The sequence below is a fragment of the Salmo trutta genome, chromosome 25, assembly GCF_901001165.1.
Source record: "Salmo trutta chromosome 25, fSalTru1.1, whole genome shotgun sequence".
Classification (NCBI taxonomy): Eukaryota; Metazoa; Chordata; class Actinopteri; order Salmoniformes; family Salmonidae; genus Salmo; species Salmo trutta.
Genome location: NC_042981.1, coordinates 4,021,657 through 4,043,784, shown reverse-complemented (window position 1 = coordinate 4,043,784; position 22,128 = coordinate 4,021,657). Strand labels below are relative to the sequence as shown.

General features: G+C 40.7%; 2 long non-coding RNA genes across 2 annotated transcripts; one reads left to right on the top strand and one right to left on the bottom strand.

Annotated features, from left to right (window-relative positions):
* The first annotated feature begins 340 nt into the window (after positions 1-340).
* Positions 341-3,810, top strand: LOC115161873 (uncharacterized). Its single transcript, XR_003869444.1, has 2 exons — positions 341-2,375; positions 2,417-3,810. It is a non-coding gene; the product is annotated as an uncharacterized LOC115161873 (long non-coding RNA).
* A 3,074-nt stretch (positions 3,811-6,884) lies between these two features.
* LOC115161872 (uncharacterized) lies at positions 6,885-11,798 on the bottom strand. Its single transcript, XR_003869443.1, has 4 exons — positions 10,369-11,798; positions 10,091-10,183; positions 9,679-9,943; positions 6,885-8,611 (listed from the first exon to the last, which is right to left on the bottom strand). It is a non-coding gene; the product is annotated as an uncharacterized LOC115161872 (long non-coding RNA).
* Between the last annotated feature and the right edge of the window lie 10,330 nt (positions 11,799-22,128).

Below are 22,128 nucleotides of genomic sequence, written 5' to 3'. Positions count from 1 at the left end.
CGGGTCATAAGAGAAGGTAGCAGCAACATTATGTACTACTACAACAACAAAAAAAGAAGTTACAAACAACGCAAAAAAACGAACAAAACAGCACAGTTGGTTAGGAGCACGTAAAACCGCAGCCATCCCCTCCAGCGCCAATAAGAAAGAGAGTTTCAAATCTCTCTACCAATAACAGCTCGTTTTCAGTTTTCCCCTCCCCCCACTCAGACCACTCCCAGACAGTCCTAGCAAAATTCTTGCTTTAGAAATTGCTCTTTGCTAAGAAGCTATTTTTGTTTATTTTTTTGACCATTTTATTTGAAACAATCACAGTAACCTACTTAATTGTTACCCAACAACAAAACATCTCTCTGCCCCATGACAAAATGTGTAGAATTACAGAATACATTTTTTTTAAAACTGCTAAATTTTCTCTCCGATTCCAAGTGACGGGCCTTTAAAATGTTCCTTCCCAGGGCTTAAGACTTGGTTCGCCCGGCCATGCACTGCTAAAGTCATAGTAAAACTCCTTGGGGCCATACTTGGTGAACATAAGTAACCATTTAAATGTAAAACAGTTTCATCCGGCGAGATCAGCAAATTAAAATCGTTGATTTACTTGCACGTGACAGAACATTAAATTGTAGCTTGTCCCAGATAAAAATCGCACACGTTTAGCCCTATGCTAACCTCACCAGGTGACACTAATTATATCCTGGCAAAAAGTTCTGGAAATGAAGATTGAGAATTAATTCAAAAAGGAGTTACATCTTTTAGCCTTGCACACAAACACACTGCTATTGCCTAATAATCATATTACATAGACGTGTACACCTAAATGTAGCCACCTACCTGGAAGGTTAGCATAAGGCTAATGTGTGGCGTGTTATCTGATGGGACCAACTGCTATTTACCGTTGTCACATGCAGGTAAATCGACAATATTAATATGAATTGGCTGATACGCATTTTGAGCCGGGAGAAACTGTTTACATTTGAATGGTTGCTTAAGTTCGCAATTTATCGCCCCCCTTGTATGATCTTTTTTTTTATCTCACTTGAGTTGTGTTCTGAATATGAGGAGGTCCCTGATGGAAAAAAAGGAGTCCCCGGCCCCACAAACATTTTTTGAGAACCCTTGCCCAATTTTAGTGCACAACTTTTGACCGGCTCTGGTCAAGAGTAGAGCACCATATATGGAATAGGTTGCCATTTGTGACGTAGACGGCCTCACCTGGACAGGCAGGTGACCAAGACCTGTAGACACAGCCTCACCTGGACAGGCAGGTGACCAAGACCTGTAGACACAGCCTCACCTGGACAGGCAGGTGACCAAAACCTGTAGACACAGCCTCACCTGGACAGACAGGTGACCAAGACCTGTAGACACAGCCTCACCTGGACAGACAGGTGACCAAGACCTGTAGACACAACCTCACCTGGACAGACAGGTGACCAAGACCTGTAGACACAACCTCACCTGGACAGACAGGTGACCAAGACCTGTAGACACAGCCTCACCTGGACAGGCAGGTGACCAAGACCTGTAGACACAGCCTCACCTGGACAGGCAGGTGACCAAGACCTGTAGACACAGCCTCACCTGGACAGGCAGGTGACCAAGACCTGTAGACACAGCCTCACCTGGACAGGCAGGTGACCAAGACCTGTAGACACAGCCTCACCTGGACAGGCAGGTGACCAAGACCTGTAGACACAGCCTCACCTGGACAGGCAGGTGACCAAGACCTGTAGACACAGCCTCACCTGGACAGGCAGGTGACCAAGACCTGTAGACACAGCCTCACCTGGACAGGCAGGTGACCAAGACCTGTAGACACAACCTCACCTGGACAGGCAGGTGACCAAGACCTGTAGACACAGCCTCACCTGGACAGGCAGGTGACCAAGACCTGTAGACACAACCTCACCTGGACAGGCAGGTGACCAAGACCTGTAGACACAGCCTCACCTGGACAGGCAGGTGACCAAGACCTGTAGACACAGCCTCACCTGGACAGGCAGGTGACCAAGACCTGTAGACACAGCCTCACCTGGACAGGCAGGTGACCAAGACCTGTAGACACAACCTCACCTGGACAGGCAGGTGACCAAGACCTGTAGACACAGCCTCACCTGGACAGACAGGTGACCAAGACCTGTAGACACAGCCTCACCTGGACAGGCAGGTGACTAAGACCTGTAGACACAGCCTCACCTGAACAGGCAGGTGATCAAGACCTGTAGACACAACCTCACCTGAACAGGCAGGTGACCAACACCTGTAGACACAGCCTCACCTGGACAGACAGGTGACCAAGACCTGTAGACACAGCCTCACCTGGACAGACAGGTGACCAAGACCTGTAGACACAGCCTCACCTGGACAGACAGGTGACCAAGACCTGTAGACACAGCCTCACCTGGACAGACAGGTGACCAAGACCAAGACATGTAAACTCATAACACAAGCACATGCTTTTTAGTCGGGAACCAGAACAACCACACCTGTAAGTCGCTCTGGATAAGAGCGTTTGCTAAATGACTTAAATGTAATGTAAATGTATCTGTACCTGTACAGCCATACCAGCATGCTCTATAACTGGGCTTGGCAACAGGAGGCCCAACAGGCAGCTTTTTTTAAAGACTGTTAAATCACCAGGAATTCAGCTAAAATTAGTTTAATATAGTAAATATGTTTAATTATTTTTTTGGGGGGGGGCTTAGGCCTAGATTCAATCGGTCAAACATTTCTGTCACCCTAATGGAGGTGTAGATTACATCACACATTCCAGTGTTCTAATGGAGGTGTAGATTACATCACACATTCCAGTGTTCCAACATGTAAACAAATCTGCATGGGATTTCTCTTAATGCTACGCTGTGCAGCCAATGACAACGGTCGCTTTAGGTATAATGCCAGGAGCCACTTGTGGATTTCACGTCTCTTAACGCAGTTCCACCTCCGATACTGCCAAAATGTAAATATTTGTATAATTATGTTCTTGGGACCCCCTCCCCTTGACTATCTGCTACGACATAAATTGGGCCTGCATCTGAATGTAGGTGCATCTTGTTGTTTTATAAGATCACAGGACGCTGCTTCCACTACAGATTATGTACCCTCAGCCTAAACACTGCACATTCTGTGAATGTCTGGAAGAACAAATGGATTTGTTTATTTTTGTAGATAAAGTTTGACTTGTTTTGTATGTTGTCAATGTTTTAGTGAACGTGCAGTACATCGAGAAAGTTATTTTGAATGGATATGGATGTTTTTTTTTTAAACTCTTATTTAATATATTTATAGCTGTTTATAACTGTTAGGAATTGTAACATGTATGAATACCTGGTCTTATGTAATGTATCGTCTGTATACACTGGTGAATACCTGGTCTTATGTAATGTATCGTCTGTATACACTGGTGAATACCTGGTCTTATGTAATGTACCGTCTGTATACACTGGTGAATACCTGGTCTTATGTAATGTATCGTCTGTATACACTGGTGAATACCTGGTCTTATGTAATGTATCGTCTGTATACACTGGTGAATACCTGGTCTTATGTAATGTATCGTCTGTATACACTGGTGAATACCTGGTCGTATGTAATGTATCAATATTTTTTGCACATCTTCCTTGTTTAGTCTTCTAATCTTAATCTAGAGAACTACTGTATAAGTATAATAAATTATTAACTTCACATTAGCATATTAGCATATAAACATTGGTATGAGAGTCTTTCATCTCCTGTCTTTTATGTAATGACATTTAAAGATTGTAAAGATAAGCATGATTAAAACTAAGGTCCTATCTTAAACCCAAATCTGTACAGATGTCAGACCTGGTTTGTTCTGATCAAAGGTGTTGTAAAAGCAAGGAAACAGTCCAGTCCAGTTGTTTCGGTATGTATAGCATACGATGGTAACGTATCCCTCAGTATTCTATAGGCCAGTGTGTATCTTCTCTGAAATGGGCCAACAACCATAAACAATTTGTAGCCTTTTATTATGGAATTGTACGAGTGACACATGTTCAGAACAAACTGTGAAGATTCCACACTGGCCTCAATACAATAGACATTTCCACTGCGTCACTCACCTCCTTCCAACTCTCAAAATGTAATTTTCCTGCTGGTTCGGATGCAATCATCTGAAGTCATGTGTCCACTGACCTATATTCTACAAAAATCCAATCAAGGATTTTCTTGTCCAGCAATAGAGAAACGGTTTTGGTCTGCCCACTGAAAAAAAGGGATTTAAAATACTATATTTTACAGATCATGGTTAGAAACCACTTTATCTACCTGGAAAGGGACATTAATATTGTCTTTACATGAACATATAGTATCAAATTACAGCAATGTGCATATATAAACACTTAGAAGCCCATTCTAAACCCATTATCAAGGCAGCCTTAGTGTAAAGTGTTACCAGCAATGTTCTAGTCTATTAAGAGTGTGGTATATTGGTGTCAGGCTGATCAGTGTCTGTTAGGAGTGTGGTATATTGGTGTCAGGCTGATCAGTGTCTGTTAGGAGTGTGGTATATTGGTGTCAGGCTGATCAGTGTCTGTTAGGAGTGTGGTATATTGGTGTCAGGCTGATCACTGTCTGTTAGGAGTGTGGTATATTGGTGTCAGGCTGATCAGTGTCTATTAGGAGTGTGGTATATTGGTGTCAGGCTGATCAGTGTCTGTTAGGAGTGTGGTGTATTGGTGTCAGGCTGATCAGTGTCTAGGAGTGTGGTATATTGGTGTCAGGCTGATCAGTGTCTATTAGGAGTGTGGTATATTGGTGTCAGGTTGATCAGTGTCTAGGAGTGTGGTATATTGGTGTCAGGCTGATCAGTGTCTAGGAGTGTGGTATATTGGTGTCAGGCTGATCAGTGTCTATTAGGAGTGTGGTATATTGGTGTCAGGTTGATCAGTGTCTAGGAGTGTGGTATATTGGTGTCAGGCTGATCAGTGTCTGTTAGGAGTGTGGTATATTGGTGTCAGGCTGATCAGTGTCTAGGAGTGTGGTAAATTGGTCAGGCTGATCAGTGTCTATTAGGAGTGTGGTATATTGGTGTCAGGCTGATCAGTGTCTATTAGGAGTGTGGTGTATTGGTGTCAGGCTGATCAGTGTCTAGGAGTGTGGTATATTGGTGTCAGGCTGATCAGTGTCTATTAGGAGTGTGGTATATTGGTGTCAGGCTGATCAGTGGAAGGTGTGTGGTATATTGGTGTCAGGCTGATCAGTGGAAGGTGTGTGGTATATTGGTGTCAGGCTGATCAGTGTCTGTTAGGAGTGTGGTATATTGGTGTCAGGCTGATCAGTGGAAGGTGTGTGGTATATTGGTGTCAGGCTGATCAGTGTCTAGGAGTGTGGTATATTGGTGTCAGGCTGATCAGTGTCTATTAGGAGTGTGGTATATTGGTGTCAGGCTGATCAGTGGAAGGTGTGTGGTATATTGGTGTCAGGCTGATCAGTGGAAAGTGTGTGGTGTATTGGTGTCAGGCTGATTAGTGTCTGTTAGGAGTGTGGTATATTGGTGTCAGGCTGATCAGTGTATTAGGAGTGTGGTATATTGGTCAGGCTGATCAGTGGAAGGTGTGTGTGAGCAGCTGTGATGGCACATCTCTACAAACAAACTCAAGGGACACTTACGTTGCGGACTAAGACAACAATACATGGTGTGTGTGGGGATGCTTGCGTGTATCCAGAACAACAAGGCTTTCCGCGTGACGTGCGACAAGCGTCAAATACCGCCACTACATCCTGTATGTTTAATCGCCAGTCGTCATTTACGTAATTCATGTTTGATCTAAGTTAATGTTTAGCCAGCCTGCAGACATTCTAGACGCACATTGGCCAATAGTTTTTTCTTAGCACTCAGCCAGACCCTTTGTTCTTTGTTCATGGAGAGAACAAGTACTGCTCTAATTTATGGAGGTATTTGTCTAGTTATGTTTTGTTGACGTTGTAACACCTGGGTTCCAATACTACTTGGCTTTAGAATGCCTGGAGTGTGAGGTGGGCGTGGTTTGTAACACCTGGGTTCCAATACTACTTGGCTTTAGGATGCCTGGAGTGTGAGGTGGGCGTGGTTTGTACTTTTGAGACTTTTCTATCGGTTCCCATTGCAACAGGCAAGCTCAATCAAGCACAGATACAATATTTTAAATGATTTTGAATAGTATTTTACCCCATGTCTGGTGTGTAACAGGCTCTCTCGTGTTGTCAACCTGCTGTCAAACATTCCAACTTGCCTTCTATGTTCAGGTCTTTATTTGGATAGCCCCACACCGATGCTCTACAGATGGTCATACTATCAACAAACTATCTGTTGATAAGCAACTGCTTGCTAAGGTTTACGGTTAGGTTAAGAATAAGGGTTAGTAAGTAGTTAGTTTAAATGTTATTGACAGTTATTGAACATCTACAAAAAAAACATTTCTTTGGGACTATTCAACAGAAGAAGAAAAAAAAGCGTCACTCAAGTTAATTCCATCACTATGGATAAAATAGGTGAAGGGCCTCTGAGTGTTTCTATGGTGACCAGAGCCATCCTGGGTTACCAGGATCTAAGTTAACTCTGTGTGTTCTGGTTTCGGCTAGATGGAGTACAGCTAAGGGACATACAGTACTTGGGTCCCCTGAGGAAAAACTGTCATCTTTATCAAACAAATGAAGCACAATTTTTTTCAAGTAGTTCTTCAAGTGGAATACAACCTTTCAGGTGTAGATTTAATAAGATCAAGTGTTACCCAGTAATAGCGGATGTTTTGACGGTGGGACTGCATTGAAAGCCTTTAGATTAGTGAGCAACTGCTCTTGCATAATTGTCACAAAGTCACAACCGTCTCATTCCTGTTAGAAGTTCAAAACTAGGCTATATTGAAATAATTACACTCAAATTGAAAAACCGTCCAAGAACGAGGTGTTCTATCATTTTAATCAGGGTATAGGATTACATCTCACATTTCAGTGTTTGAACACGTAAACAAGGCAGTCCTTTACCTTTTTTTACAAGGGGAAAAAGTAGGAGCACAATTTTGTTGTTGTTGAAAACAAGCCGTTTTCTTTGTAGTAATGGTGCAAATATGACGGTCATGAACCTGTGCTCAGTATGTCCCCCACATTTAGGGGCTTCCGTAGTGAAGGAACCATCGCAACAATTATCTGGGTGATTTTTCCCCCCTTCTTCTTCTTGTAAAATTAAAATTCCAGTTCGCAGAGCAAAAATTATTTAGGTGTATATACGCTAATGCAACTCCGTGCAGCACTTGTGGATTTGACAGCTCTGACGATGTGCAGATCTGATTGAATCGGGTCCTTAATGCTTTTTTTACACTATCGGAATGCGCTTTTTCATGTCATTATTGTTGTTGGGACAGCCTGAGGTACCTAAAGCTGTGAATCTGAAGTGTTAATTTGGGATTATAATTTCTCCAAGTAGGGTCCCCTCCATTTTCTAGTGTCAATTTGGAATTGTTTGCAGAAAAAGTTTGTGAACCCGATATAGTAGAGCAGGATTACTGACCGGACATGCAGGGCGCTTGCCTGACCTCCAGGGGGCCCCCCAACCCAAAGAATACAATACAAATCAGACTTTGAACACGTCATAAACCACATGGTAGAATTATAGGATTTTTTAAAAAACAAAATTAAAACGTTTTTCCCAAAACAAATCTGGCGCCCATGCCGGATGTGTTTTTGTTGATAAGACTAGAATTCATGTAAAACTCAAAGACTGTGGTATAATCAGGTAAACGTACCCTCTGAAAGACGAAATGTTCACAGATCTGAAATTATTCGATCTAGCCTATCAGAGGGTACTAGGGTTTCCACTCGTAAGACACGTAAAAAAAAAAAAAATCCACATTTCCATGAGAACTGCCAAACACTTACAGTGCAATAAAATGTGGGGAAAAAAATGACAAAATAAATGTAATGATCATTGAATTTTCAAAACGTAATCCATACTGTATGTCAAATTCCCTGATTGTATCAAATAATGTATTAAACTCCCTGTACACAAGTCCCTTGGAGGTTAAGGGCTGAACAAGGTCCTGTTATCTTTCTTCTGAAAGCACGGTCCCTCTCCCAGGATTTTTATATTATCTAGAGAGTGGACTTCAATGTACTGGCTACATCCTGAAGTCTTTACAACCATAATCTAATCAGGATTACAATTCTGCCTCCACCATGATGAAAACTGAAGCCCAGAACAAAGACTGACAGTTCCAACAACAGAGACCAACATGTCAGAAGGTCTAATAGAATAGAAATGAAGATGAGCTGGCTGTATTATTCTGTTACACAACTTGCAGTCCCTCGTAACAGATCAGTCTATTTCCTGTCAACTCACAACCAATTAGAGAGTAGTCTGTCCACCGTGTGTGGTGAGTCTGATGAACATTTGTATTCCTGTTGTAGTAAATGTTCAGGTTAGTCAGCCCATGGGCACGGAGTTCAAAGAGAACCAGTCTGACAGGAAATCAGTGTGGCTGAAGGCGCAACGGTGGTGTCCAACATCCTCAGAGCAAATCCACAGGTTGAAGATGGAGTCAGACTTCACATCCATCTTGTATGGAAATAGACTTCACGTCCATCTTAGACTTCACGTCCATCTTGTATGGATCTGTGAATAAAATGAGACAAATTATACATCCACAGTGGCAATCAAGAAAACAACAACGAAAGAGAGACACTTGTGATTAAAATAATGATTTAATTTGTCACCTGAAGGATATATGGAATTAATTGTTTTGGTACAAATTCACAATGAGTGAAAAAACCTTGTATGGAAATCCTGACAACGAGGCCATCTCTACGACAACGAGGCCATCTCTACGACAACGAGGCCATCTCTACGACAACGAGGCCATCTCTACGACAACGAGGCCATCTCTACGACAAGTGAATGCTAGCCTGGAATTTCAAGTCTGCCCGAGAAGTGTTTTGATGTGTTTGAGGATTGCGATTCCTTTCAGGTACTGTTAGACACCTGGATGAAGACAGAACCATTCAGCCCAACTGTATGATATCTTAAATTGAGACACAAATGGAAAGACAAATAACATGCTCATTGAGCATGGGAAATGTATTTATAAATACATTTGTATTATTATTAGTTCTGTGTCTGGCTTGGTAGTTAGCCTGAAAATCTGCTAAATCTGTGTTAAAATAAACAATATCAAAAGGAAAACTGATTTAAATCAACCACTTCCTGCCCCACTGGAGGCCTTTTACCTCTTACCAGGCCGTCATTGTAAACAATCATTTGTTCTTAATTGACCCACCCTGGTAAAATAAAGGTTACATTTAGAGAAGGACAAAAAATAAGTGCCTCATGAAAATATGTTTTACAGTAGCTGATTTTAGTAAGTATTTAGGAATTAGTTTGCAAAAAAAAAAAAAAAAAAACAGAAAACCCCCCCCCCCCATAAGGACCAAGACTACAGACAATCGACAGAATAAGTTTAAACTTAATTTTATTTAACTTGTGGAATTCCCGCGGACTATTCAGGTTTTTTGCTAAATAATTCCCAGCAATGCTAGCGTGCACATAAAATTCTAGCGTTGCTAAAAGCAGCTAGTTAAGGAAGACAGTTGTGTAGGTGCAGTTATTCTCCCTAGTCGGTCCATGTTGATAGAAGTCTACAGTGAACATGAAAAACCTCCACCCACAAAATGTCAGGAACTCACCAGCAGAGAGGCCGCCTCGTCGTCACCAGCAGAGAGGCCGCCTCGTCGTCACCAGCAGAGAGGCCACCTCGTCGTCACCAGCAGAGAGGCCACCTCGTCGTCACCAGCAGAGAGGCCACCTCGTCGTCACCAGCAGAGAGGCCACCTCCTCGTCACCAGCAGAGAGGCCACCTCGTCGTCACGACTGAGAAGTTGCATCCTCAAGTCGTCTGGAAGGAAAAAGCCACTGCTCCTGTCATACTGTAGACGGCCTCCTTCTCCACCACTAGATGGGAAACGAACATGTTTAGTGCCAGTGGACAAGTGAGTTCCACAAATAAGAATTGGATAACGGTGACGTCACCAATAAGACGATCTTCTAAGCCACAAATAGTCAATGATCTGATTCTTCAAAAATAATATTGGCATCAACCTTTTGGCGATTAGATGTTTTCATTTGTGAAGAGTTGAAACAGTAGAGAAGGGATATGACCACGCTGCTTTAGGGACTGCAAACACACATCACCTGTGAATACACACATGTTTAAGGTTATCAGACCAAACAATAACAGCTAGGTTACATTCATTTATTAAGTGTTGAAATAAACGCAATTATTAAAAAATTTGAACATAATTCACCAAAATTTGTACAAATATGAAATATCAATAGAAAAACTAGATTGTGAATTTCAGTCACATTTACTTGCATACCTTTTTATCCGAGGCTCACAGGTGTCCCGAGAAACAGCTAAGAACGTTAGTGGAAGTGTCCTCTTCAAAACAAACAAAACACGTCCACTTCACAGTTGGATGGTAGAATAACGTCATGTTCAAAACAGGAAGTACTGGTTTCAGTAAAGCAAGTCTTGATGTACGGTCTCTTAATCTCGGGAAGAAAAAAAACCGGAAAAAATCCAAATATATTTTCTAAAAAAAAACATGCTCCATCATAGTAGGTTCTTTCACCAACGCAAAAGTCTTATTTAAAAAAAAAAAAAGAGATATCCTTGTTTGCCTTCTTATATCAAACAAAGAAGATCAGAGGTTCTTCTATAGAGGCTTGTAAAGGTAGTGGAGTTTGGCTTGTCAATTGAAACGTCGTTCAACGCTGAAAACAAATGAAGTGTAGCAATAATCTTGCTGTATTTCAGGTCTCTTTACAGCAAGACCAGGCATCAAGTGTTAACTAACAGGAGGCCAAGGGAATCTACACAATCCACAAATCAAAGTCTAAGCCCTTAATCCAAATAAGTCAAACAAACAAATATATATATGTTTCCCGTTATTTCACTGAATACTAAAAAGACTAGGTTAATTGGTACACCGTTTGCACGTTTTGCTACAGTATCCCTAATGAACACAATGAAGGAGTTGAATCTCTGGTAGGCTTGTTGACTCTCTGAGGTATAGAGAATGTGAGTCTATTGACTTCGGGGAGACAGGAAATTAGTCTTCCATTAGGAACCATTCTAAGTATGGTCTTTGGGTCAATTCAGAGTAAGCTTGTTGCAACTGTTGTCATTGTAATGTGTGCATCAACCAGTTTGTGTCATTTTTTCCCCCACAGTTAGACTACATCCTGTCCAGACTTCAGCTCCACTGCTTTAGTGTGTTTCTATCTACCACACCTGCTCAACAGCCCTTCTTTCTGACTAAAACTCTGTTCTCTCTGCACTGATTTCAACACAAGTCTTTTTCACTGTCCATTGTCCAGATGCATTCCAAAGAGCGAGTCTTCTTGAACATGTCAAAGGTTACAAATGCAACACTGACAGCACTTAACGTTTTGCATATTTTCTAATACCCACAAACCCTAGGATATCTGATCTGTAATTCCGGGATTTTGTTTGAATTTCTTATCAGAACCAGTCTCGACTACAAAACATTTTTAAAAAGTTTGGCAAGAATCAACCTAACATATTACAATGTCTTTAATGTATCTGCATCAGACTCCTTTTCCTGGTTGTGTTAATATTTTTCTATTTCCTGGCCGAGAGGAGATTAAGTCAAATACAATTTTAATTTGTCACACACGTCGAATACAACAGGTGTAGACCTTACTGCGAAATGCTTTCTGACAAGCTCTTAACTAACAATGCAGATTTTTATTTTTTTTTCCCCATTAAGAAAATATTTGCTATTTAAAAAAAACATAACTAAAGCAAGATAAAAAAAAAAAAATACAATAAAATACCATTAAGGAAACTATATACAAGGGGTACCGGTGCAGAATCAATGTGCGGGTGAACAGGTTAGTCGAGGAAATATGTACATGTAGGTTACGGCTAAACTGACAACACGTAGATTATAAACAGCGAGTAGCAACAGCATAAAAAAGGGGGGCAATGTAAATAGTCCAGGTGGCCATTTGATTAACTGTTTAGCAGTCTTATCGCTTGGGGGGGTAGAAGCTGTTAAGGAGCCTTTTGGTCCCAGTACCGGAGCGCTGGAGTCTGACAATTTTTAGAACCTTCCTCTGACACCAAAGATGCTCTCTGTCTCGTCACAACGAGGTTCTACTGGGATGAAACATCAGAGATGCTCTCTGTCTCGTCACAACGAGGTTCTACTGGGATGAAACATCAGAGATGCTCTCTGTCTCGTCACAATGAGGTTCTACTTGTCTGACTTCATAGCATTACATGTCATTGGTCTTCGTGGCTATGAAACATATCAACTTATTTATTTTTCCTCATTAAATCTCCTCTTTTCTGTTACTCCTTTCAGTCTTTGGCTCAAGTGAAGCTGTAGTGACCTTCTGGTTACATAACTTGTTTCATAACGCAACTCGTTCTCAACTTGCCTACCTGGTTAAATAAAAAATATAAAAAAAACATCTGTGAAGTCGGGTTGATTTGACTTTCAAAAGAACTCCTTTCTGTAGTCGGTAATGGTGACTTGTGGGAGGCTGAATACATTTCTTCCCCGAATATTACTGGGTGTTGACCCATGCCATGATTCATCTTTGATCAAGTGCTCTTCAGATGTTCTGACGGTATCTTGGGTCTTCACAGAAATAAACCACTTTGATCTCAGAGTGAAGGTCTGGTCCATTTTATCCTGGCCAAGCATTGCTTCTTCATCAGTGGAGATTGTTTCAATCGTCTCCATGGCGATAGTGTCTAACATGATGAAGATAAACTCATTTTTTTGTTCATCTTGTTCCATACATTTTTTCCGGGAAAATAATCTTAAAGCACTGTTTTTTTTGCTTTGGTTTGAATCACATTTGGTATTACGAACAATTCTTTTGAGAGTTTGTAGTTTTTTGTGAGTTTTAGTCTGTGTTTTTTAATTGTTCTTTTCACTTTACGATAAATCCAACATTGAAATTGACTACGTCTCTGATTTTGCAAACTAAGATCAAAATTGTATTCTAGAATAGCATAGAGAATATGGCCCCATTCTTCTGCTTTTATTTTAGCATATTTATGCACCTCATATATTACACCGTTTGTCAGTAACTGAATTTCCAGTTTCTTTTTAGAGGGTTTGAATGCAACATCAAGGTCCAGACCTATATCCTCACAGCGTGGGTAGCACGCGTTGACCACTGTTTTGGTGTTAGACGTCACATTTGATTGGTCCAAGTTGGTAACAACAATTTGCTTTGTTTCATCAGTACAAAGTGCAAGGTCAGTCTCGTCAGAGATTCTCTCCTTCTTGACACAATGAGATTCTACTGGTCTGACTTCGAAACGGACTCCCTCCGTCTCCCTGGCTACGCACGCGTCCATTTCTTTTTCCTCTTTCATTAAATCCAATCTCCTCCTTTTCGACACTTCTTTCATTTGCTCATTCGGCTCAAATGATGCTGTAGTTACCTGGTTACTGGACATCTCTGTATGATTCTTGAGTTTGCACGAATTCTTCAAGAAAAAGTATTCCTTTTCTAATTCACATCTCAGTCGGTGCTCATGTAATTTTAAATTTACATTGGGCTTCAAAGCTGCTTTTAACCTATTAATGATATTGTCAGCCAGGTCAGTTTTCCCACTTTTTAAATCCAGATCAAAATTATGCTCAACAACATCACAGACCATCTGCTTCCAATTTCCACACATTTGTGAGGTAAAATCAGCCAATTCAATCATTACGTCTCTGGTCAATAGACTCAAGTCAAGTTTCTCCTTTTTCCCAAATGTTGATTTCACATCAAGGTCAAGTCCTTTTTCCTTACAGATTGGGTAGAGTTCACTCAATGCTTCTTCTACTGTGGGCATCATGAAGGATTGGTCCATTGTTATGTCTGTCTGAGTGCTGACAGTCTCCGTCTTGACACGATGGATGACACCCAGATCTGACTTATCCCTTGTGTCATTAGGTCCATTTTCAGGGTCAAGGATTGCTGTCTCAGTACATCGTGCTACATCTGTCTGAGTAGAGAAGTTCTCAGTCGTCACATGCAGAGGAGCGATCAGGTCCACAACAGGCTTCTCCTTTATGCAGATGTCAAAAGGTGTAGGATTTTCTGACACGCTGTTATTCAAATTGGACCGTGTAAACCGAGATTTTCCCCATGCATTCACCATCTTTGAATCAGGAAGTTCAAACACTTCTTTTAACCACTCAGGCTCTCTCCTCTTGGTATACATCTTCAGCATTTCATTTAATTTTATTTCCAGCCTGTTTGAATAGAGACGTCGTACTTCATTTTGCACACCAAGATCAAAGTTGTAATCTAGAATATCAAAGATAACATACTTGTTAGATCTATTAATGTTTTTAACATATTCAGACACTTCGATCATTACACCAATTGTCAGTAAATGCAAATCAAGTTTCTGTCTCGCTCCAGATCCAACATGGAAATCTATTCCTATTTCCTTGCACTTAGCATATGGATCTTTCAAACATCTCCCAAATCTTTTGGGGTTAGGTTTTGAGTAACAGCCACGGCACTGCCATAGATATTTATCCTCAATCGTTTTTTGGCATTGCAATCTTCGTTTTAAATTGGTATTGTAGTCTTCTTCTTCTTCATCATCTGAGGGAAAGTTCAATGGCTCACAATATTCTGGAATAATATTAGATACAGCTAAATTATAGCCACTTTCTGTAGCAGGTGAGGTCAGCACAGAAGTAATGGCAGTACTATTGCCTTGGATATTAACATTGTCTACAGGCAATTCATTATTGGTCCGGGTCTGTTTTCGGCTAAACCCCTGTGACTTTGGGTTGATTTGAGCTTCAAAAGAATCACTGAGGATTGATACATGTCCTGACTCCTCTTTGATCGAATGCCTTTCAGATGTGCTGATGGTATCTTGGTCTTTACAGAAATAAACCCTTTTCACACCCTTGTTCTCCCCATCACGTGCTCCATTCATTTCAGGAAAAATACGTATAATCTGCCCTCGACTTGTTGTTTGGGGACTTACGGTAGGTACACATGTACGCTCTTTCAGTAAACCCACATGGGAACCTGTTTCTGTGTTTCTTGACAATAGAGAACTTGGGTAATCGATCCAGGCATTAATCGATTCAGACCAAATTATTGTTTGGGATATCTCCCGCTCATTTTCCTCTTGCTTAACATCCATTTTGCATCAATGAAAACATGGACCATAAAACGGACGTGAGCAAGCTAACTTGATAACTAGCTATTAGAATTTGCCCAATATAAGTTAGCTAAGTGGCTGCAAACGCATAGCTCGTATTTGGAGATCCAGCGAACATTTGCCATCTACCTAGTCACATGTTATTTCGCTAGCTAGCAAGCTAGGTTAGGCTAGTACGGTTTGCAGCTGCGCTAGCTAGCTAGTTGTCCTAACCTGAAAGGCTAGTTAACGCTGTACCTTTACTGGTGGTGGACTACTGCAAATCCCTTGGCCTCCATTATGTTTGAATGAAATTCAAGACAAAAAAAAAAAGACTTCCCATATGTTTTGAAAAATATGTCTGAAAACATCCGTCAGCTAGCTAGTAAAAAGCGGTATGCGCCAGAACGTAACACTTACGCAGAGTTTCCGGGCCTTTGGTTTGAGAAGTTAACAATTATTTCTTAGTTTGTACCTTTCCTCGAAACCTGAAGGCACAAACAAAATTCGAGTCAATGTCTTAAAGTAGTTGAATTTGGTATCGCTCCAAGACTCTTGAGAATAACAAACTAACACGTTTGGATTTTCGATAACAAAGAAAAACGGCTTTTATAATCGAAGGCGTGCCGTTGATTTTTGGCGGCCTGCACATGCGCAGTTCGACGCGAGACGTTGGTTCGACGCGATGACGTGTTTCTACGCATTAGCTAGCCGACGTTGCCATGACGTCGCCTACGAGTGTGATCCGGAATTTCTATTGGAGAAAAGAAGCAGCTTTAGTCTTCATAATGTCGAGTCGCGTCAATTCAAATCTGGTATTAGAACAAATTATTTGGCAAAGAGTAACTCAAGTTTTCTTTGTTCTTTAATTATTGCAAACACGTGTATGGTAAATACGTCGTTCGTGTATATATACACGGTCTCGCTGTGACATAATTATAATAATTTGTGCACTGCAAATTGACCACAACTAAGTCCAAAAAGAGACTGTATAACTTCTTTTTTTTTTATCATTAATTTCATTCTAGGGATGTGACAAATGGACAATAAAAAAATATATAAAGTTTAAACTGCCATTTTAAACTGCCAAAATGCAGCTGTACTTCTGCCAGCAATGGTTTGGGTCTCACTGCCATAGCCACAGCTATTAACAGCTATTAACAGCTAATCAAATGGATGCCCAGACTATTTGCATTACACTGCTGCTACTCTCTGTTTATTATCTATGCATAGTCACTTTAACTCTACCTACATGTATATTTTACCTCGAGTAACCTGTGCCCCCGCACATTGACTCTGTACCAGTACCACCTGTATATAGCCTCGCTACTGTTATTTTACTGCTGCTCTTTAATAACTTTTTTATTTAACACTTTATTATTTTTGTAAACTGCATTGTTTGTTAAGGGCTTGTAAGTAAGCATTTCACTGTAAGGTTGTTGTATCTGTTGTATTTGGCTCGTGTGACAAAATTTGATTTTATGGAGTTCCTTGTTATTCAGAAAACAGAATTATTGATTTATAGATAACATTGACTCAATCAGTAAATTGTTACATCATATTAATTGGACTTGAAATTGTTCCACCATGTCGTCTATCTTCTCCAGCAGTTCTGTGACCCGGGGACTCATTTTGAAACGTTGCGTACGTACAAAATATACCCCAAAACATGTGTGCGCCAGTTTTCAAGCCAAAATTGTCATTTTTATAAACACTGAACTTGACGTGTGTGCTTAGCTTCCCGCTAACTTTAGACCGTGTGTATGTATAGTTTCTAATAGCATCGCAAGCAGCCAATAGACTGGCGCAGTGGTCTAAGACATTGCATCTAAGTACAAGATGTGTCACTGCAGTACGTGGTTGGAATCCAGGCTGCATCACATCCGGTTGTGATTGGGAGTCGCGTAGGGCGGCGCCTAATTGGCCCAGCGTCGTCTGAGTTTGGCTGGGGTAGGCCGTCATTGTAAATAAGAATTTGTTCTTAACTGACTCGCCTGGTTAAATAAAGGTTAAACATTATTATTATTATTTTTAAATAGCCTACTGTTTTGTGTAAATGGGAGATATGATGATATTTATAACAAAAAAACAGGTAAATAAAATAACAAGATGCAAACATTTGCAATTAGTGAGAAGAGCGAAGATCTTTTTGTTTGTTGTATCTTTGCACTCTAAAAATTGTTGGAAACCTATTTCTTATTTCAATACCATGATTATTGCTGAATAAATTCCTCACTTTTTCTGACTGTGATCATTTCATACTGGCAAAGTAGCCTATAGGCATTAAACGTCTCTCATTTAATTGGACACACGTTACTGTAGTAAACATCCTAGATAAACTAGAGATAAACCACAGGTCCCAGAGTGGTGTGGCAACAAAACACTTCTGGGATTTGTAGTTTTTCCTGATCTGGTCGCCTAACTAGGTAAAACGCCGGACCTTATACGGTATGACGTGATTAATCTGTTGTAAAAATATTTAATATGGGCTATGATGGGACCAGAGTTTTTCTAGTCATATCATATGGTTTTAATAAAACTCCTGGTCTTGGGGAGGATGAAAACCCTGTCAAACTGCAGCTAAAGACTAGGGGGGTTTCCTATAAACAGACACAGAGAAAGCAACATATGATTGGACAATAAAAAGCTGAGCTTGCTGTATGCAGGTTTGAATCATGTAGTCCTGCCCTATTCAACTGTAGACCTAAATAAAACAATTAACTCCGTCTGTTAGCTATTGTGTTTATTGATTTCATTCCAGTTAATCATTTTGGATTGAAAAAAGTCTAGGTCAGCCCAAGTTTGAATATAAAACCAGTTTTTATCCCACTGACATTTTCTCACAAACAAATAGCCCACACAATGCTACAGCTTAGTTTATTCTGGCCAGCAACCTGGTCTCAGCGCATTTTGTATTATTCTGTATGTAAAACCCGAGACCCCACATTAAGTATGATATGTAAACATTTCGTAGACACTAACCACAACCCTTATTTTAAGTGTTTCTAAAATCTCCTAAGGGGAGAAAAATGAATGGTGGGAAAATGATTGTAACCATTTCCTTGTTTGACTGCTAGGTTTTATGGGTATTATGACTGCTACTGTGGTACTTTATGAGACCAGGCTTCGTGATCTGGTCTTGTTCAGTGTATCTCCGAATTGACGATTACTCTTGTGCTGCCAGCATGTGGGCAAGATTAAAATAAACCAAACCCAAGGTGAAATGGTTATGGTACCTTTCATTCCATGTAAATGTTTTCCCTATCATCTCAAAAATCTCAGTTTTGAACAAGACTGACTTTATGACCCAAAATTATCATATTTACACGTTCTAGTCCATGTTGACACTAGAATAAATGATTCTGATTCATCGATGCCACGTAGGTCGTTTTTTTTTTTTTTAACGAAAAGATGCTTTTTAGTGACAGTCGCTCTTTAAACATGTGCGGAGTTTTGTATGAAGGGCCAATGAAAGAGTGTCAGGATCAAATGAATTACTATTTTGATACATGAGGCTTATTGGATCACAGAAGTTTTGTAATGCTTAGGTTGGTAAGACTGTACTGATATACAATAAGTGTTTATGCTCGTGATATCCTGGCAACTGAGAAAAAAAACACTTTATGTCGGAGTTGTCCCTGTTGAAATTCAATCTATGCATATTCAGGCAAGTATCTCAGTCTCCATTGAATACAGATGTGGTGGTTTGTTTACATAACAGGTTAGGTTAATTTACATGGCAGGTTAGGAGAATGAACGTGGCAGGTTAGGAGAATTAACGTGGCAGGTTAGGTGAATTAACTAGCCATTTAGGAGAACTGATGCAGTAGGTTAGGTGAATTAATGTGGCAGGTTGGGTGAATTAACGTAGCAGGTTAGGAGAACTGATGCAGTAGGTTAGGTGAATTAATGTGGCAGGTTAGAACAATGAGCTTATGGTTATGAAAAGGGTTAGGGTTACGCCTCGATCACACCGATAAGAGTTATTGCTCAAAATAGTACGCAGCATCATCTGGAAATGCTTACAACAAAAGTTCAACGTTCACCTTCTCCTACCATTTCAAGCATACAGTTTGACGCCTTGACCAACAGAGCCTTTTGCCTTTTGGTACACCAGAAGTACATTCATTTCCAAAGGAACGCTGCGTTTTCCTTGCAGCATTGTGTTGCAAGGGTAGTTTCGGTGCGTATGTTGGATTTACCTAATTTATGCTACGCGTATACGGCTTGACATAAATGGTAGCAGAAGGAGAATGTTGACCTTTGTTGCGTACACATATCTAGATAAGGCTGCGTACTATTTTGCGCAGGGGGGGCTAGTAAACCCGCTAGTACGTTATGCACCACACAGAACTCACTGCAACTTCCTCTGCAAGGCAAACGCAGCGGTCCATTGGAAATGAATGTACTTCTGGTGTACCTAAATGCAATAGACCCTGTCGGTATGATCGAGATGTCAGGTTGTCAACAACTGTTATCCCCCGACGTGACCACGAGATAGAGCTCTAGGACCTACTCCATCTAGCCACAACGGTAGAAAAGTAAACAAACCACCCATATGTGGCGTCAGATCATCAGTATCGTAACACAGGCGGTTGACGGTGAACACCCCTCATTGAATATTCAAGACAGTATTCAAATACCGAGATGTATCCACCAATCGAAAGAGAGGAATATGCGGGAGACCCCTGTCCCGCTCTGTGGACAACGAATCCCATTGTTAGGGCGGAGACAATAAGCATCTCGTCATTATATCCAGTATCTCTGGGGTGTGTTCATTACGTCTTGCAACGGAAAACCGTTAAACGTTTAAAGAAGCAAACGGAGAGCAAACAGAGCAAACGCAATGAAATGTGGAGGGACCTAACTGAACTTGTCCAGTAGAAACTTTCGTTTCTGTTGAAAAATGATTTGCAACAATGGCAAAACAATTCGGAAAAAAAATTCAGAACGTTTTGCAACAGGCGCAACGTTTTGCAACAGAATGGACGTAATGAATACACCCGTGGTATAGCCGATCTTGCGCGAAACTCTCTTTTAACCTTTGAACTGCAAGCGAAATCAGCTGATTTCGTCACATGACATAGATAGCTCTCTCGCTTGGTCACTGTGCGCCTGGCATAACAATTCGGAAGAGGGAAGAAATAACAGTGAAAAATAGTCTAAAAAGGAATACATTCACATCGCTAAAAAGTAAGTCAATGTAAGTTAGTTGTTTATTAATGCATTGGTTGTTCTTGATCTAATCAGCATGACGTGTTTATGATTTAGTCGGTTAATTTACGTCTTTCATGAATGCATTGCCATTTCTTTTGACAGCTAACGTTAGCTAGCTGGGTATTATTTGGATGGTGCTTTTGCTTTGTCAGTAATGTTGTCGTTTCTTTTAACAACACTCAAATAAGCACGAACCTTATTGTAAAAAACTTCTACACTGAACACAAATATTTACGCAACATACAACAATGCCTTCCCTGTAGCTCAGTTGGTAGAGCATGGTGTTTGCAATGCCAGGGTTGTGGGTTCGATTCCCACGGGGGGCCAGCACAGAAAAAAATACATTCACTACTGTAAGTCGCTCTGGATAAGAGCGTCTGCTAAATGACTAAAATGTAAATGTCTAGGATTTTACCGAGTTACAGTTTATGTATGGCAATCAGTCAATTGAAATACATTCATTAGTCCCTAATCTATGGATTTCACATGACTGGGAATACAGATATGCTATGTTGGTTACAGGTAGCCGCGTAGATCAGAAAAACAGTCAGTATCAGGTGCATTGGAGGCTCCTCCTTAGTGAATTTCATAAAAATAAAATTGTAAAACATTTTTAAAAAAGTTAACCTTTTTAGACAAAACTATACTAAATATATTCACGTCACCAAATAATTGATTAAACACTTTTTTTTGCACTAAAAGTCTACAGTAGCCTCAACAGCACCGTGTAGGGTAGCACTATGGTGTAGCTGGAGGACAGCTAGTTTCTGTCCTCCTCTGAGTATATTGACTTCAAAACAAAACCTAGGAGGCTCATGGTTCTCACCCCCTTCCATAGACTTACACAGTAATTATGAAAGGTTGGAGGACGTCCTCCAGAAGTTATCAGAGCTCTTACAGCATGAACTGAAATGTTGTCCACCCAATCAAAGGATCAGAGAATGAATCTAGTACTGAAAGCATAAGCTACAGCTAGCTAGCACTGCAGTGCATAAAATGTGGAGAGTAGTTGACTCAAAGAGAAAGACAATAGTTGAACAGTTTTGAACAAATTCATTTCTTCCAAAATGAAGGAGAAGCAAGAGGGATAGAGTGTAATTTACCCCCCTCACTTTCAGTGTCACTTACTTAGCTAGCAAATGCAGCTAGCTAGTTTAGCGTATTCAAACACCTGCTCAAACAGAGGGAGGCTGTGTTAGCTAGCTGGCTATGACTATCTAACACAACACTGGAACTCTGCCAAGTCAATGTAAGCTTTTGGTTTTACAAATGTATTGCCACTGGGGCCCGCCAGTGTAAGTGCTAAACTGCTTACTGACTGTACACTGTAACGTTACTGCATGATTGTAGCAGGTTTACTAACACGTTAGTTCTATTAGCTATGCTGACTATGTTGTTACTTTAGCTAATAGGGTGAAAATGATGTAGGCTGTGTGTAGCGGTTATGATATGGTTTAGCTTGGAAAGGTTTTTTCGCCTGGTCACATACAGCTGATGTGCATTGAAGTTGACAAGCGAAGGGAAAAGGTGAGAGGAAGAGAGTGAATAGATGCCAGAAGGAATACAACGTGGCTGCTCTGAAAGTGAACTGTGTTTTACGCGTGATCAGGGGTGTATTCATTCCGCCGATTCTGTTGATGTTTCTTAAAGGAAGGAAACGGAACGAAATGAAATTAACATACCTGAGTTTGTCCAATAAACTCTTGTTTGCGAC